Here is a 6,000-nt window from a genome sequence, read left to right on the forward strand (position 1 = left end):
CCCCATCCCCTGCTTCTGCAGGACAGCAGTCCAGGCATGTAGATGACTGGGCTCGACTACATCCTTGTCTTTTAACCTGCATATGTCCATAACCTGATCTAATACAGGGTCATTATGCATGGGGGGAAACTGCATGAGCTTGGAGCACAGCACAGCTTCTTGCATTTGGGTTATAATTTAGGGGTTTTTGTTGAGGGTTCTGTTGCTGTTAGAATTTGTCTAATCCACTTTTGAAGCCATCCAAGTTTGTGGCCATCACTGTATTTTGTGTGAGCGAATTCCATATTTTAACTATGCACAACGTGCACCTAATCCACACACAAATCTGTGAGATGTGGGTCGTATCATTTTATAGAAGAATTTGTAAAGACTGAATTTCTTGAGCATCTCTACTTGTGAATCCCATCTTCACATTGGCATTCCTTTCCTAGCACAGATAGTAGCCCAACCCTTTATGTCTTCATTATTTTCTGCAACCACTTGTAACACTTCCTTCCTCTAGGCTCTTTATTATTATGTCTAAAACCCAACTTTGCTTTCCGCATCAGTTCTGAACTTTTGCTCCCTTTCACCTCTTGTTCCCTTTTTCATCATCATCATCATCATCACTATATCTCACATCCAATCACTCTGCTACAGGATGTCTAATGCTCTCATTAGCAGAGCTGTGCTCAAAGCTTCTGCTTCCACTCATGGGTTCTTTTCTGTGTAGTGCTGAGTTTCTTCAGTGACTGAGTGTGCTCAGGACCCCGTAAGAAAGAAGCTTAGCAATGATAGCTGTCTAACTTGGCTTCTTCACACCTTTAGTATCTCCTTACTGCTTTGAGCTTCTGTACAGCTTCTTGCAATAATGTGAGTTTAAGTTCATGCTCCTTTGTTCTTCTGAGAATTAGTAAAAAAAGAAAAAAGAAAATAACAAATATATTTTTTGTTATGTATGTGTTAGAAGCAGTAAAGGTCATTTGAGGGGAAAAGCAAGGGTCTACATGCAATCTTGAACGTATTATGACAGCTGCAGTGAACTAATGAAATAACATGAGGGTAAAAATGTTTGCTTTCAAACATATCAAAAGATAGCCATCAATATGAGATACACAGTTGGATCCAGCTAAGTCCCTGTGTGAGTGGAATGACTTCAGCAAGCACAGCAGAACTCACCCTCTCTCTTCTCCCCCTGTAACCCCCTCAAATATTCTCTGGAGGGTTGGGGGACTTTGAAAAAGGCATATACCTTATATTGGTCTGTCTTTAATGGTCTGTCATTAAATAAATTTATTCTGCATATTAGGATCCTCTTGCTCCTTTTCCTGAACAGTAGCAGTTGACTAGACTTTCACATCAGTAATCATATAGACCACAGGTCTTGTGACCTTCCAGATGTTACTGGACTCCAACCCACAGCATCTCTTACCATTGGCCATGCTGGCTGGGACTGACAGGAGTTATAGTCCAATAACTTCTGGAGGGTCATAGGCTCCCCGTCCCTGGCCTAGACAGTTTTACAGGTGAGCTGCTGCTGTTGCTTGCCAGGAGAGAAAGGGGGCAAGATGGAGAGGAGTCAGTGCAGAGCAAATGAACTGGCAGGAGTGCTGGATTGGTTTGACTGGTGAATTTGCACTGTGCTGACCTCACCACTGCCTCCTCCTTCTCCTCCTCGTAATCAGCAGCAACTCACTACTGGTAGGTCGGGTAAGTGTTTCTGCGCTACCATTACTGTTGAAGAAGAAGAAGAAGAAGAAGAAGAAGAAGAAGAAGAAGAAGTTTTCCTCTGACTGGTTTATGTTCTTACGGGCCCAAGACCTGTGTCCTTCACATTGAAAACCATCCTAGGCCAACCTGATCCTGCTTGTTCTGCCTTTGGTCAGCATACAACTGAGTCCCACTGAGCACACTTATGCTTACTTCTGTAAGACTCCCATTCTCATTTGCAATAGAGTTCTTATGATGCTGACCTCAGTGCATGCTCACTTAACAAATGTTAATTCTTGGCCCAGCAACCAATGAAACTTGTACAAACATGACCAAGTTGCCACCTTAGTGATCCAGGTGGGCTATTGCCTGCTAGCCAGGCTCCCAAAGTGTCCAGAATATAGACAAACCAAGATATCAAATACCTTCATGGAAGACATTTCTGTTGGTGAGGGAGAACTGCTGCACAGGCAACCAAATCCACTTCTAAGGGATTTTCATGGACTACTGATTTGATTGTGTGGTGTAATTCCCCTTTATAGACTGAGGCAACAACAGGCCTTAGTCGGAAGCCCTCAGGGTCAGGGTCAAGTGATATGTAATAACTGGCCACTTTGTAGGAGTTATGCTATGGCATTATTTCCTGAGCAAAAGATCTTAGAGTCGTCTCTAGAAATAGAGAACAATAGGCTACTCTGTAATTGACAGAGCCTGGTCCTGTCAGAAAATAAAATGAAGTGAAATTGACAGGATTGTCATTTCACAGGTGGTTACATGGATTAGTTTCCATTTCCCCCTCTCAGTTTCAGTCTCTCCAGCTGTCACTCTTCTTCTGCATTATTCTTTTTGTCCATAATTTGCTTTCAGATTCTAAGTTAGTCTTTTAACAATCTGATCCATATGTCAATTAGGCCCAGAGTATTTGGATTTTCACTGACAATTCCATTGAAGTTGTCAGGGTAAATCAACTTAAACTGGTTTGTGGATCAGGATGTCAGGTACTGAGCTTTATCTTTAATTAAACTTTGCTGAATCATAATTGCTTTTTAATTCAGGTATGTAGCCGTGTTGGTCTGATGCAGTCAAAATAAATAAAAAAAATTATAAAAATTGTCCAGTAGCACCTTAGAGCCCAACTAAGTTTGTTCTGGGTATAAACTTTCATGCTTATACCCAGAACAAACTTAGTTGGTCTCTAAGGTGCTACTGGACATTTTTATTTATTTATTTTATTTATTTCAATTGCTTTTTAAAATATCTTTTTCCTGTTCCCACCGGGATATAATGGGTTCATTCTGCCTCTACTCCCCACATTTCCCCCTATTAATTCCTTTTTATGTCTTGGTCTAAGTCCAGAGTAGGCTGATTGTAGTCCTACAACAAATGGAGGAACCATGTTGACTGTCATGGCTCTAAGCCACTTTTACACTTCTAGTGGCTTGGCAACATGAATCTCATAAGAGCAAAAGTAGTGGTGCCTCAATACTTTTTTTTTTTTTGTCTTAAAAAAATGTAGAAGCTAGAGAAGGCAAAAAAAAAAAAGATTAAAAAAAAACATGGGGAAGTACCTTGGAAAGAATGTCCATATATTTTTAATACAGTGGTACCTCGGGTTAAGAACTTAATTCGTTCTGGAGGTCTGTTCTTAACCTGAAACTGTTTTTAACCTGAGGTACCACTTTAGCTAATGGGGCCTTCTGCTGCTGCCACACCGCCAGAGTACGATTTCAGTTCTCATCCTGAAGCAAAGTTCTTCACCCAAGGTACTATTTCTGGGCTAGTGGAGTCTGTAACCTGAAGCGTATGTAACCTGAAGTGTCTGTAACCCGAGGTACCACTGTACCTTGAACATTACTCAAACATGCATTTGAATGCTTCTGTGTTGCAAGCTATTGTTAATTTAGTGACTGTGGGATTTTTTCCAAAGCATGTGGAAGATGCTGAAAATTGAATTGTACACATTTTGTCATTTTCTGCATTGACAGCTGCTTGTGGGGGTAACCTCACTGTACAGATGGAGAGGTCTGAAGTAAATGTCAAATTAGAAAAATGGGTTCCTGTAAAAGATCAAATGTAAGCTAATTTGATATTTACTTGTAATGAGGGGTTTAACTTTAAAAACATGCATAAAGCCAGGTCCACCAGTTGTTGTTGTTTTTTAAAAAACCCCAACAACAACCAAATATAATTTTGCAAACAAACAAGCTTGGAGCTCCCTTGACCATTTTTACCCATCACCAGGGGCATTCATGCAGTCTGTCCTTTCCTGATACTTATTTCAGAAATCCCTGTTGTTAGGTCCTCATTAAGGTGACTTGCTTGTAAACATCAGGGGATAGCCAAAGAATTGTAATGTAGGATTCTCAGTGTCTTGAGCTGAAGGCTCAGGCATGAAAATATGTTTCTATGAAGACCCACTGCATGAACTGGACCCCCCTCCCCCCGCTCCTGCCAATTGCATTAAGTGCCGTGTATTTATATTCCTGGAGCCTCTTCCTAGTTGCTGGCAGCTCAGATTGACAGCAGAACAACTTTAAACACACTTCCAACGAAGCACACACCTGCTCATTAAAAACAACGCTGGAGAGAACTCTGAGTGGTTTGGCAACACAGGCAGTTACTGTTAATGACTCAGGTTGCTTGACAGACATACAAGGATGCTAATGACCCCTATTGCCAATGTATTTGAATGCTTGATAAGTTAGTGCACTCTTAAACAGCTTCTCCTCCATCTTCAGCTTTCCCCTCTTTCAAATGTGAAAAAGGATAAGCAGCTGCTATAGAGAATTGGATACACCTGCTACCTCTTTAAGAGAGTAATATATGAATTGGCCCCTAAACTCAGCACTCAGTGTGCATGCGATGGTTGGGTCATTTGACAAGTGTCCTCACAACTTTACTTCATGTATTGCATGAATTACATTTCCTGAGCTGGGTATTTCCCTAGGGCTTTTTTTTTTGGGGGGGAGGAGGGGATAAGTTATTTTAAAGTTATTCTCCCCCCCCCAAAAAAATGTTCAAATCAGGATCAAGAGTTGTATTCTGTTGTCACTCACCAGAAAAATGCACAATAAGAAATGGAGTTGCTGTTAGCCCTGAAGGGTCCAAAACTGATCAGTAACATTAATTGAAGAAAGCTAGGAACTTAGTCAGGTGCCTTGGAAAAATAGGCTCAAGCACGTGAGAATGCTGCTGACAGAAAAGGCAATGAAAAACTGAGTCTTCCCAATCTGTTCATGAAAAATCTCAAAAAAAGAGTTGGAAAGGTGGGCTGATTTTTACCATCACTATTTACAGCCCTGCATTGTTATCACTGGATGTCTCATTGTTCAGCACAGTAATAAGGCCACAAACAGACTGGGCACTAATATAATATACAACATGTATTAAAATAGGGGAAAATCCTGATGTAGGTAAAGTACACACATCTTTGAATCTGTTTATTAATAAACATATACTTCTTAAACACATGTACACATCAAAATAATCAACAGTAGTTCTTAAACATGTCATGTTGAGAAACCTTAGGTACTAAAATTTGAAAAATAGAGCTTTTAATTAAGTTTCAAATCTTACCCAGCTCTGTCAAAAAGATATTACAGCTAGCAAGTACACATGGCAGAAATGTATTTTTATTGATTATCATGACCATACTTTTATACAGTTCTGAAGGCATATTTCAGGTAAAAATAACCCAACCATCTCATTAATTTAATTATCTCTAAACATTCCCAAGAGATTAAAATATACGAAGGAGGCTTACTTACAGACTGAAAATTATTTTCATCCTGCTCCTAATTATTATCTTTAGAAGTTTCTATGAGTTTCTATGAGAAGCAAGGACACACGTACATTTCTTACAGATACTGTAGGTTTTAAATTTATGAATTAGTTTCTGATAAATCTTAACTCAAGGTTTTACTGCTACCTTATTGGGATGACATACATATATGCAGTTTATCGTGTCCATATGTCCTTTATCACAAAATTTATTGACCATTATTTATTGGCTATTAAGTCATAAGTAAAACTTTAAGTATACCTTTGACCTTGAATGATTGATCTCCCAAGAGACTTCTGAACTTGAATATTTAAAATGTATCCAAGTTTTATCTCCACATTTTTTCACTGTGTAGAATAAAATCTAGACCATCAGTTAGGGGGGCAATCCTATGACAGGATCCACCGGAATGAGCAGTTTATGATGCAGTGAATCCCCAGCTCAGCTGGGCTCAGCCAGCATTCAGGCCCAAACTCCAATTCAACCAAAGATTTGCCAGTGTAATTTGCTCATTCTATCTCAGCCAGCCG

This window comes from Podarcis filfolensis, assembly GCF_964270895.1.
Source record: "Podarcis filfolensis genome assembly, chromosome: 7".
Taxonomy (NCBI): domain Eukaryota; kingdom Metazoa; phylum Chordata; class Lepidosauria; order Squamata; family Lacertidae; genus Podarcis; species Podarcis filfolensis.